We start from the raw sequence: 14,114 nt of genomic DNA, 5'->3' as shown, positions 1-14,114 counted from the left end.
CACCCGGTCGTGAAAGCCTTCATTGTACAAGGAAACCTTTACCCGCACGAGAAAGGTTCTTCAGCATCTCAATATGAATAGGATAAGGCCATGGAGCGGAGGACCGTGACCGGGCAAGAGAATTTTCGAGTTCCCGCATGATGAATGGGGCATTATAACTTCCAAGATTCGAGGAGCAGAAGTTAGGTGGCATAGCCTCCTCAGCCTGTTTTCGGGGGAGGGGGGGGGGGGGGGGGGGGGGGAAGGCAGGCTGGTAATGAGCAGAGCTCGAAAGCTCTGCGAAAAAGCGGCCGAAGGCATTGGAGTTATCCTCAGGGGCCACAAGGACGTCATTTGCGACCATCAAGCTAGAAACTGGTGAGTGGACCTTAGTGCCAGATAGCTGGTACAGGCTACCCCAGACAACAGAAGGAGGAGGAGTAGTAGTAGTAGTAAAACTGTTGAAGGTGCTTGTGAAAGCAGCCCACCTTGCTTTCTTTAATAATACGGCGACACTGCGCACGTAATCGTTTATAATTGATACAATTCGCCACTGTAGGGTGGCGTTTAAAGGTGCGTATAGCACGTCGGCGAGCATGTAAAGCGTCTCTACATGCTGCAGTCCACCAGGGGACCGGTACGCGACGTGGAGAAGAAGTAGTGTGAGGGATGGAATATTCAGCAGCAGTGAGAATGACTTCCGTGAGGTGTGCGACATGACTATCGCAGCTTGTGAAGGTTTGATCCTGAAAGGTCGCCCTGGAAGAGAAGAGCCCCCAGTCTGCTTCGAAGATGTTCAAACTAGTTGAGCATGGAGAGGGGGTATGATGCAGGAGATGGATAACACATGGGAAGTGGTCGCTCCAATATGTATCAAAAAGTGCATACCACTCAAACCGGCGTGCAAGTTGGGTAGTACATATAGAGAGGTCTAAATGGGAATAAGCATGAGATGTGTCTGAAAGAAAGTAGGGGCGCCAGTATTGAGGCAGACAAGATTGAGCTGGTTGAGAAGATCTGCTAACAGGGAGCCCCTCGGGCAGGAGGCTGGAGAGCCCCAAAGGGGATGGTGTGCATTGAAGTCTCCAGTTAACAAAAATGGTGCAGGTAGCTGAGCAATAATTTTCATCATGTCAGCCCTGGTAACGGCAGACGACGACGGAGTGTAAATGGTACAAATGGAAAATGTAAAAGTGGGGAGAGTAATTCGGACGGAAACTGCCTGCAGGCCAGTGTGCAATGTGATGGGATCGTAGTAAATATTATCCCGGACCAGCAACATAACCCCTCCATGAGCTGGCATACCTGCCACAGGGTGTAGGTCAAAACACACAGAGGTGTAGTGTGCCAAGGCAATTTGATCGCATGGGTGTAGCTTCGTTTCCTGGAGGGCTACGACGAGCAGATGGTGCAAGCGGAGCACCAGCTTTAAGTGTCTTCATGAGAAGAAGAAGATGAAAGAAGCGGTCACCTCGAAGGTCTGGCTTCGAGTGAGCACTGCCACTGCTATCAGTAGGTAGACAGTCATCGTCCATTGGTTCTATAGGTTCATCGGCCATCTTGCTAAGATGGCCGGGAGGGGGAGCTTCCTCCGCCGGTGAACGGCCAGATCTGCTACCAGCGGCGCGTCCAGGCGAAACGGATGACGGCCTGGGGTGGCAACCACTGGGTGGCGCTGGAGAAGAAATGCGCCGTGGCGGAGGAGGAGAACTGTGCTTCCTATGAGCCTTCTTGGAAGGTCGTTTAGTGGAAGTACTGGTCAATGGCTGGGAGTCTGCATGGGACGGTTCCTTCTTGAAGGCCCGTGCATCTGACTTCTGGGTCTTCGTCTAGGCAGAAGCTGATGAAGGTGCTCGAGTCTGAGGGGCGACGGGAGGAAGAGGAGACGTCAACCGGGCGATCTTAGCACAGGCCGAACGGACGACCGTAGTGCTGAAGGTCAGATCGCATGTCTGCATCACCACCTCCCTGGTAGTCCGAGGAGAGGAGAGGAGAGGACAGTACTGTATTTCCCTCCTGAGAGCAGCGTGGGCTTCCTACTAGCAAATAGCTTACGAGCAGCCGAGGTAGACACTTTCTTTTTCACCCGAATTTCCTGTATACAGTGTTCTTCCTTGTAGATGGGACAATCGCGGGAGGAAGCTGCATGGTCACCCTGACTGTCCACCTCCGTCTCCTTGTTGTGTGAACTGTCACCCAACGCTGACACTGGTAGCAGCGCATAGGTGTCGGGACATAGGAGCGAACAGGCATAACCTCATAGCCCGCTTTGATGCGTGATGGCAGCTGTACACTATCAAAGGCCAAGAAAACTGTCCGAGTTGGTACAAGGTCATTGTTGACCTTTTTCATGACCCTATGGACAGCCGTCACGCCCTGCTCAGCGAGGAAAGACTGAATCTCCTCGTCAGTCAATCCGTAGAGTGATCTAGTATATACCACACCACGAGACGAATTCAAAGTGCGGTGAGCCTCCACCCGGACAGGGAACGTGTACAAGAGTGAGGCCCGAAGCAGTTTTTGTGCCTGAAAGGCACTCTCAGTTTCTAGTAACAAGGTACCGTTACGCAACCTGGTACAAGACTTGACAGATCCGGCTATGGCACATATGCCCTTCTGGATAACGAAAGGTTTGACAGAGGAAAAAATCCTTTGTGTCCTCAGATCTAGAAACTACGAAGAACTGTGGGGCAGGCGGTAGTACTTTTGTCACTGGTGGCTGGTCAAGTTTCCGTTTGTGGGCAGAAGTCGAGAGGGAAGAAGAGGAATCCATTGTGGAGGAATCCCCCATGATTGCCAGCATCTCCAATGACGCGCTCCTTCCTTGTGGGGACCCTCTCAGAGGACACTCCCACCTTAGGTGTTCACACCTCCCGAGAAACGGACGGAGGGACCAAACGGCATGGTCAGAAGGTGTCAGCTCAGGCAATCACCCCTCCCTGGGCCTGGCCTTTACCAGGGGGTGCATGCATGCCTTACTTGTCTGCCCAGGGCGAGGAATTACGCGTTACCCCGTCACCGGCTACGTGTGCAAAGACGTGGGTCGGCCTTCAGGCACTCACAGGGAGGAAAGAAGAAGAGGAAAAATAAGGGAGAGAGGGAGAGAGAAAGGACAGACTGTCTCAAACGCCGAGGTGGAGACCAGAGAAGGCAAGGAGGAGTAGGCAAGGAGAAGAGTAAGTAAGACAGTGAGATGGAGAAGAACAAAGAAAGGAACCAGCCAAAGGAAGGAAGAAACCAGAAGAAGTGAAAAACCAAAATGACCGCAAATATAGGTCGTGGAACCGCCCGTCTCCGGACGCAGGTCCAACTACCCCCTTGAGGGGGAGGGACTCCTTTTAGTTGCCTCTTACGACAGGCAGGAATACCTCGGGCCTATTCTAACCCCCGGAGCCACAGGGGGGAAGCTGCAATGTGCCTTCAACACCCGCAGACCACAGCTTAAGGATCAGCTCATCAGACTACAACATGACAATGCCAAACCCCATACAGCCCCTATGACGCAGGAGAAAATTGTTCCTCATTCTCCCTACAGTCCGGACTTTGTCCCAGCTGATTTTTTACCTCTTTGGACAAAATTCATCCTCCTCCTGCAAAACAAAGAAATTAGAGATGACTGAATAATTTTTGAATGAACTTTGTATTTTATCCCACCACCTCAGAATTTCAAAAAGAGTCTACATTTTCAAAAGTTTTCTTTAAATCTACAATTGCTATAAATGTAGATTTGCCTTTCCTTAACTTATCTTCTATGATAAGTAGTAGGTGTCGGTATTGCTTCACATGTGCCCACATTTCTAAGGAATCCCAACTGATTTTCCCCGAGTTCGACTTCTACCAGTATTTCCATTATCCTGTAAAGAATTCATGTTAGTATTTCGCAACCATGACTATGGTCTTTCAGTGCAGTACCTTGTCTCTTACCTCCTCATCAGCTACTACTTCTTGCATTTCTATAATATTGCTGCCGAGTTCATCTTACTTGTATAAACCCTCTAAGAACTGCTTCGACCTTTCAGCTCTCTCTTCTTTGCTGAAACTACAAATACTATTAATGTAGGTTGGTCATTCTTCAAGCAATCTTCTAAGACATCGTAGGATCATTATTGCCTCTCATGTTCGTGTGTTTCTCTGGAAACCAGACTGATCTTACTCGATTTCAGCTGCTTTGAGGTTTTTCATTTTTCCGTAAATAATTTGTCAATATTTTTTAACCATGACAAACTTATGGTTTGGTATAAACCACGTAAGTCAGCTCTAGCTTTCTTTGGAAACTAAATTATTACATTGTCTTCCAGTCATTCTGTATGTTCTGTCCAATTTTCAACACCCTTAGTGACTTATCTGCTGCATTTTTTATTTTGTTCTTTTATCAACTAAAACAGTTTTTATGTTATGTGGGGATTTTTGCTAGGCCTTCCCTTTTTATCTGTGTGATGCTTGCCTGCCTTCCAAATTTTATCTCAAAGCTACCCATTCACCTTCTACCATCCTTTCAATTGATGCCTAATGTTCCCTGAAACTCTGACAACCTCTGCTTCTTTCAATTCATCCACGTCTCATCTCCTTTATTTCCTACCTTTACACAATTTCTTCAGTTCCAATCTGCAGTTCGTAACAAATAAATTATAGCCAAAGTCTCCTGGAAATGTCTTACAGTTTAAAATTCAGTTTCAAAATTTGTCTTAACATTATATCATCTGAGAGTCTTCCACATATTCAGTTTTCTTTCATTATTCTTAAACTAAGTGTTCTACCAGGTGGCTTCCTCTGTTCTTTCCCCCCAGTCCATATTTTCTTATTTTTCCTTCTCCACCTTTCCTACTATTGTGTTCCATTGCCCATTACAAATTTCGTTCTCCTTTCACTGTCTGAATAATTTCTTAAATTTTACCACACTTTCATCAAATCTCTTCATCTGCAGAGCTAGCTGGAATATAGACTTATACTACTGTAATAGGCGTTGACATAGTATGTATATTGGCCATGATAATGCATGCACCAAACTGGTTACAATGACCATATGTATCTAATACTCTGTCCATAATTATAGCATACCTTTATTTTCATTTATTACAAATGGCTGGTCGTACCTGCAAAACTGCGTGACCTTCCTCAGCATTGAGTGGGTTACATAGTGTCTAGCTTTGGACTTGCAAAGAATATAAAATTTACACTTTGATAACTGTTTATATTTAAAATGAACAATCTTACAACTGTTAACCCCATGTACACCTGTTTCAATGTTTATTAGGCTATCATACATATTCTAGAGCATTTAGTGAAAAACTAAAGAGTCTTTCTATACAGAAAGGAAGTTGCTCTTCAATTCACTTCTTACCTTTATCATTTTGATAATACTTCCAATAAAAACATAGTGCCAGTATTTGCCATGAAGCCAGGAAGCAACACACCTTGGGAAGTTCCCTTCTGAAAATAAATAATTTTGCTTTTTAAGCTGCCAGATAAAAATGTTAATACACCCTTTTAGAGGTTTCCGATTACTCAACATTTATTATTGCAAAAGTTCATATGAAGTACAAGAAATGATTATAATCATGATCAATAGTATAATCAGTTCTGAGGCACCAGTATTGGCCCAGGCTGAAGCAACACATTAGTACATGGTGTAGCCTCCATAGGCAGCAATACAGGTGCTTACTCTGGGAACCATTTGATCATACAGATGGCAAATACTGTCCTAGAATACGATATCTAATGCCTGCTCAACCTGTTCATGTAGTTCCATAAGAGTTGTTGACTGACAAGTCGCTGGAGCCACTTGTTCCATCATATTCTACACATACTTGTCTGGAGAGAAGTCCAAAAGTCATGTTGGCCCAAAAATGCAGAGCATGGTGAATTTTGCAGGAAGTGTGTAGACAAGCACTAGCCTGTTTGAACAGCACATCACCTTCCTATTACAAAAAAGCAAAGAATGCGTCTAACAACATTCTGCACATACCAAGCACCGGTTAGCGGACCCTCTAGTAACACCAAAGTTTAACAAGAGTTGCAGCTTATTGCACCCCAGACAATTATGCATGGGGTGAGGCCAGCATGTCTTGGACCAACACTCTCTACTAGAGCGCACTAACCAGGTCTACAGTATATGCGCAAATGACTGCAACTTGCATGTAGGCCGAATCTGTTTTCATCGCTGAAGACCACAGTGCAGCATTCCATTTTCCTAGTGATCATCTGATGGCCTCAGCTGAGCTGTGCACATTAATGCTTTGGCCATAATGTAAGACAGACTACAGAGGTGTGTGTCTGTAGTCCTAACACTAATAACCTGTCTGCAACAGTTTGTGTTTACACCTCTGGCTCACAAGCCATCTTATCTGTGCTGTTGCAGCTGTTCAATCTGCCGCTGTTGCCCTAACAATACAATTGTGGCAGGTGTCTGGTAGCTGCATGGATGACCAGAACCTCATCTATGTTCTCTGCAAAGACTGTCCCGCCACTCTGAAGGCCACGATTAGTCCCCTTTCAAACTCACTCAGTTGGTTGTAGGAAGCAAAAGTGTGTCTCCATGGCATGATTGCCTGCTTGCTTCACACACACACACACACACACACACACACACACACACACACACACACACACACACCACACACACCACACACACCACTCTGAGCCTTCTGGCTGTGAGCGTCCCCCTATTAAGACAGAGATGGCGCTCTGGTAGCTATGTCACAATGTTATCTGTTAGCATATGACACTGAAACCATTATCAGTATATCTGCTACCCCAGGTGTAGTAAGTATGCCCTCGTTGGTCAAAATTGACATTTTTCCAAGCAAACTAATTTTTTTTCCGGCAGTGTAATACCAGTTGCCATTACTGAAGGAACAAATTTTGAAGTTTTTCAAACTTGAAATAGTTAATGAATTTGAATACATGTACTTTTAGATTTTTAGAAAATGGAATGAAACTCTGAAAATCTTTAATGATTTCCATTTTATCAATCAATTTATGTAAATTTTGAAATAAAAATTAAGTCAGTTATTCTCCACAGAGTGACTATCTTAGTCTTGACAAACTAAGCAAATACATTTAATCTAGTAATTTTGCAATGCAATCCATCAAAGTTGTGGGTCTCCACTTTGTTACACAGCTAAACCACAGGAGCATGGCATTAAATGCAATTAATTTCCATTTAAAAACAATTTTAAGGTAGGGTTTAAGCAAAGTCTGGCTTTCCTACTACATAAATAATAACAAAATTGTCAGAAGCAAGGCATTTGAGAACATGGTACAAAGCTGCTTCCACATACCTTCACATTTCATTTAGACAGACCAAACATGCATATTGTCTACCTTTTGAAACCGTTCTTTAAGAATGGTGGTGCAATTCTTGCACCGTCATAATTTTTCCCGGAAATATCTTGGATCCATAGCTACAGATTAAATTAGATGACTGAAGAATGTGCTGTAACATGATCTGACTCGACCTTTGCTAGCTGGCTACTTCTACTTCTCTGTCTGTCTGTCATGTTCCTCATTGCAAAGAAATGTCATTCCAGAAACGAAAATGACCAGGAGAAAAGCTTAACAGTCCAGTCATTATGGCTTTCAAATTGAATTAGCTGTTTACCTCTTTTCAATATAGTAAATTATTATTCCTCAGGAGGATGTCCCAGAAGCAAAAATGTCATGGCCACCTGCTAATCCTACACCAATACCAGCCTCTAAGTCAGTCTACTGGGCATTTCTCCCATAGAAAATGCATGAAACTAAAATGGCCAGGAAAAAAGCTTGTCAGTTCACAGGCCTAATGGCTCTTTAATTTCCTTAGCTGAACACCACTATTTTCTTCATGAATATGACAGTTGTAGATACAAAGTGCACAATAAAATTAAGTGTTCAACTGCTAACTGCAACATTCTTTTACAGTCATTTTATAATATCCCTACGCACATCCACACTGAAATAATCATCAACAAGTTATATCACACATTGACAACTCGCTGCAGAAACGTGAAAATAATGCTCCACACTTTCCTCCAGTATTCTGTAAGGGTAGTTTCAAGGGAATGTGCCTTCACATGTAAAGTGTTGTTTGTGGAATGTAACATCTGTGATTAAAAAAATCTTGAAACATAACATCAATATTTAAATTTTTATAATTCTTGTATCACTGTTGAACCGTTTTATGTAAACTATTGTTTGAACAATGGACTTAGGTACCAGACAATTTCTCATCACAGCCATTTTAGATGGACCCATTACTATTTCTTCTGTAGTTATTATGTGCCCCAAAAATTTAATCTCCTCATTTACAAATTCACATTTTCATTGTTTCAAGGCCATCCCTCCTCTCATTACAGCTTGAAATACATTACATTACCTGCAAGTGTTTTTACCAAGTTTTGATGGCTAAATTGCAATCTTTCTTGTTTACCTATGACTATCGCCTTCAACATTCAGATGCTAATGGCACTTGCCAATAGCCTCCAGTTCAATCCAAACTGGTCATCCATCTTACACCGTAGAATTTTTTTAACATTTTGTCTAAATTCTTGACACAGTTGGTTGCCCATTTTACCACTTTCTTCAATGTAAGAGCATCAATCACAACTAACTCCATCTTCCTTTGTCACTATTTTCAATGGATTATTGTATAGACTACTACTTCACACTCTTATGCTACATTCAGTCATCTTATCAGTTTCTTTTTGTACCTCTTCCTTCTTTGAAATATAAATTGGATATGGATGAACAAAAGAGGGTTCATGTTCTACCATGCCTAACTTGAGCTCATATTTTAACTAAACCAGGGTTATCAAAATATACTCTATTATAGTCCATTAACACCCTATACAATTGCTGCTTTCATGATAATGATATATTAATCAGTTTCACTACTTCCTTTAGATTTTGCTCTCAACCATTAACAGGTTTTACAAGGTACTATAACTTAAGCCATAGTAACACAAGTGTAAATAATCTTTAAGGATCACACTAACAACACTATTGCTATACTGGTAAAGCACAAGTGCAAGATAGATAAGCAACTTGCTCTCTAGAATGGTGCAGACCTAAACAATAGTACAGCTATGGAGGCTACAAGCTCAGCTGAAAAGTCATACAGGTCCATCAATTGCCCTATGTATGACGTCTATAATGCCATAGGGTGAAGGAGAGGGTTATTCCAATTGTTCTAGTATAGAATGGTAGGAAATTCAAATGGTCAGATTTCCCTATGTATAAAATGGAGCAGTCCAAGATCACGAACATAGCCCAGTTGTCCCAAGCATAAAATTCAAGATGGCGGACCTTTCAGTACAAACAGAACATAAAGTCTTCATTGCTTCTTTAAATGAACTGATCCTGTTTTTCCACTATATTTAGGATGTGATCATTAAAAAGATTTATGACTTGTGAATCATGTCATAGTGAAGTCATTTCACTCAATTCTCATCCTACTTTGGGCATTGGTTGGTTGTCCTCTCCCATATCGCAATGTAACATGCGAGTTTAATTCTGTTGTTGGTATTATTAGTTTGATGAGCACAAAGATCGTTTCAAAAGCATTTATCGGAGTTAACAAGGCCATCTTCAACATGGATGCAGATGGAAAACTGGAGTAAATTTTATCTTACTTGTTGAACTGAAAGTTTACCTTAGCTCAATTTGTTACTGGAAGTTTCCAGGCAGAAATCAGAACACAGCATGGCCACAGGACATGCATGCGTAATTATTGCCATCTTTCAAGCTTTGAGGAAAGGCAAATCTCACATGAGGGAATGAAAGCATCATATGGACAAATCACACACATAGTTTGGTGCAGTGAAATGAGTGAAGAACTGGTTGTGACAAGATGGGCTCAGGACAACAACTACACCATGAGAACTACACTATTAGAACTCTGACAGGGGAACTGAAATCCAGGCAGATTTTACAGGCAGTTAATCACCACAAACCATTAGAAACAGATTACTGGAAGCAGAGTTTAAATGTTGAGTTTCCACAAATCATTTGCTGCTGCACCATAGCACAGAAAAAAATACTTACATGGTTCAAAGTCAGAGTCAACTGGAACGACGACAAATTCTGTGGTGTTCATCACTGAATCTTGCTTCTGTTTGTGGCATTCAGAATGACTGATGCCAATGGCTCCAAAGATAACATAACATGGTCAGAGTTCATAGAAAGCAGTATTTTTTTAGACACATACACTACTTGAACTCCTGGAATCATAGAGTGGGGAGCTACTGCATATTGCAAGAGGGCTCTTTTGGTAATTGCTGAATGAAATCTGAACGCTTGTCAGTTTATGGATAGAATTGTAAACCCTGTTGTCATAGCCTCTAGGACCTGCGTACCAAGTGGCATACTCCAACAGGATAATGCAAGACTGGACATTGCAGTTCACACCATATATGCCTTGAGGAATGTAGGGATCCTGTACTGGCCTACTCACTCCCAATTTGCCACTGCCCACAACCATGTCTGGGATGTGATGGAGAAACTTTAATAGACAACTGCAGCTGTTCTGTTCCCATTATATGATGAACATCTCCATAAAGTTTGATGAATATCAGACTGGTGCTTTACGATTTAAGTTTCCACTTCTGTCATCGTAAAAACTTTGTAGTATACTGTGTATCAGAAGTCCACTCCCCCTCTCCCCCCCCCCCCCCCCCCCCCCCCTCCCACGAGTTTCTACCTTCAGTCATGTAGAAGAGACAATACTGTAAAATCAAATGAATCTTTTTGTAATGCCATGTACTTCTATACACTTTAGTTAGGTTTGTTAACCTACTCCCATAGTTATTGCAGACCACAAGTAATTAGGACCTTCACTACATATACAAAAATACTAAATGTGCCTTTTCCTTTCACTAGATATTATAACAACACCACATATTTAAAGCACTTTCAAACACTGAATTTCACATTAACATCTTATCCTGCCGGACCTCTTATTTTACTCTTATGAGGAATATCTGGAAAGTAACAATTATGCTTTAAAAAAAATTAGAAAAATCTTGACACTGCACCTTTGTGGTAATTCTCTACACAAACACCATCCATATTTAACTGTTATCTTCAAATCCTTCACCAAAGTTGTCAATTTGGGGTTCTGACATTCTTTCAGATGGATAAAGAGGTGGAACTGACAAGTTAGTTTGTGGGGCCATCCTCCACAGCAAGCATATAAGCCAAGTTGGAGCCAAGACTGGGCTGTAGAGAAGACCTTCGAAAACGATTTGATTTGAACTGGCAACAGTTCTTATGCTTCCAGTGCATATATTCTTCAAGCACTGTCATGCAAACATACAACTCCACTAATCAAGATACTGTATCTCTTGATCATTTTTTTAAAATTATTCTTGATGCCTCACAGTTGGCTTTAAAACTGATTACCCTTTCACACCTCGAACTCTAGAAACAAGATTCTTTTAAACAGAACCCATAACCATTCTGGCTGACAATATGACATACTTTTTGTTTATTGGGTGAGGCAGTATGACCCCACACTATCGACTGCTGTTTTTTTTTCTGTGTTAGCATAAAAAACTTATGGTGTCTGGTCACCATTCTGTTTAGTAAGCTGCCTCCTTCAGCTCGGTAACAAAAAGAAAGTACAGACAAACAGTTACCTGTTGAGTTTTGTGGTTCCCAGAAGGAAATTTTAGAACTTTAACAAATACAGAACTTACAGGGTCCTAATTGTTGAGTCAGGGTAGTAAGAAATCTGTAGAAAGTTGCAGGACAGTGCAGATTTTGTGAAGCACGAGTTTTAAGTCTTTTTATTCATTTTTCTGCACTAGTTTGTTGCTGGCTACACATGGATGGCCACTTCTATTATTACTCTTAAATGACATCATTGACACACAATGTCTTCAGCCCTTTAATTTTATGTATATACAAATTTTGGAATTATTGACAGCAGTTTTGAGACTTTGTTATGGAAAATAATGTTACAAAATGGATCTGATATTTGGTGGGATTTTCCGTTGCAGTGATCATTTTGAACAGCTACTGTAGGTAAACAAGAAGCATGTGGTTTTATTGTGAATTCAACGGCAAGTACACTGACCTACTGTGTGAGTCAATGTAGCAATAAGGAAGGAAGATTAGAATTAAACAAGATCATTAGAGATTGAGCACAAAATCTGATTCAGGGAGGATGGGGAGGGACACTGGCTGTGGCCTTCCAAAGGAACCATCCTGGCATTTGCCACAACTGATTTAGGCAAACAGAAGAAAACTTAAATCTGCATGGCTGGATGGGTATTTGAACTGTCACTGTCCTGAATATAAATCAAGTATGCTACCCACTGCACCGTCTCACTCGGCTTCAATGTAGCAGCTCATCAGACAGTGGTACAAAATTGAGTGAATACGAAGTTTACTGCACACCATTCACTTTTCCACTTTGTGGGAAAATGGTGGTGTGAAAGAGGGAGTTCAATGCTCCAACTGGCCATCCTAATTTACGTTTTCCATTTGCTTGCATTATCATCATCATCCAGGGCAGATGCCATGACAGTGCCTTCACACATGCCAAGACCAACTCCTGTAGTCATTTACGCACTCTGTCTCTGATGGTATGGCACGGTATGTAAGTAGTCAAGCAGCCGCTGAAATCTAGCATATTGTGCTCAGCTCCATGTTCCACCACTGAGTGGTCAATTCTGCTCTTTGTCACAGTTTGTCAGTGGACATTCATTTGGATAGACAGTTGGTTAGTTGATATGTCCACATAAAATGCTGTGGAGAAACTGCAGCAGGGATAGTATGTGACATGGCTGCTTTCCCTGTAGCCTTATGTCCGATTGGATGTGATCTTTCACAGGATATAAACATATGTCAAGCAGCTGAGGGTGAGTGTGAGTGTGCCATAGGTATGGATCAGAATATTGTGTAGGTTTAGTGAGTGGTTGGTAGAATACCAGTTTATGAGAAGTAAGAAAGGACTGTCCTTCATTTCTGCACACAATGGCCTAGCAAAGGACACAATTTGGTCACTCCATTCCAAGACGATACTCTATGATGGGGTGCTCCTTTGCAGCTCATTCTCACTGCTGGTGGGAGAATTAGGGTGTGTGGAAACATAGCATGGGAGATCTGTTTGCTGACTAGTTTTGGGGGATTGTGCCTGTATGAAGGTATTTAGTGAGACCTATAGAATCCTGGACAGAGAAGTTCTTATTAATACAAATGCACTGTCTACTCATGCTTTGACTATATGGCAGAGATTTCTTACTGTGGAACGGATGTTGTTGTTGTTGTTGTTGTTGGTGTTGTGTTGTTGGTGGTGGTGGTGTTGTTGTTGGTAGTGGTCTTCCATCGTGAGACTGGTTTGATGCAGCTCTACATGGTACTCTATCCTGCGCAAGCTGCTTCATCTCCCAGTACCTGCTGCAACCTACATCCTTTTGAATCTGCTTAGTGTATTTATCTCTTGGTCTCCCTCTACGATTTTTACCCTCCACGCTGCCCTCCAATACTAAACTGGTGATCCCTTGATGCCTCAGAACATCTCCTACCAACCGATCCCTTCTTCTAGTCAAGTTGTGCCACAAACTTCTCTTCTCACCAATCCTATTCAATACCTCCTCATTAGTTGCGTGATCTACCCATCTAATCTTCACCATTCTTCTGTAGCACCACATTTCGAAAGCTTCTATTCTCTTCTTGTCCAAACTATTTATCATCCATGTTTCACTTTCATACATGGCTATACTCCATACGAATGATTTCTGAAATGACTTCCTGACACTTAAACCTATACTTGATGTTAACAAATTTTGCTCCCCAAATAGCAAAACTCCTTTACTACTTTAAGTCTCTCATTTCCTAATTTAATTCCCTCAGCATCACCCGATTTAATTCGGCTACATTCCATTATCCTTGTTTTGCTTTTGTTGATGTTCATCTTATATCCTCGTTTCAAGACACTATCCATTCCGTTTAACTGCTCTTCCAAGTCCTTTGCTGTCTCTGACAGAATTACAATGTCATCAGTTTTTATTTCAAAGTTTTTATTTCTTCTCCATGGATGTTAATACCTACTCCGAATTTTTCTTTTGTTTCCTTCACTGCTTGCTCAATATAGAGATTGAATAACATTGGGGAGAGGCTACAACCCTGTCTCACTCCATTCCCAACCACTGCTT

The sequence above is a fragment of the Schistocerca gregaria genome, unplaced genomic scaffold, assembly GCF_023897955.1.
Source record: "Schistocerca gregaria isolate iqSchGreg1 unplaced genomic scaffold, iqSchGreg1.2 ptg000304l, whole genome shotgun sequence".
Taxonomy (NCBI): domain Eukaryota; kingdom Metazoa; phylum Arthropoda; class Insecta; order Orthoptera; family Acrididae; genus Schistocerca; species Schistocerca gregaria.
Note: the sequence above shows the minus strand (reverse complement) of the source record.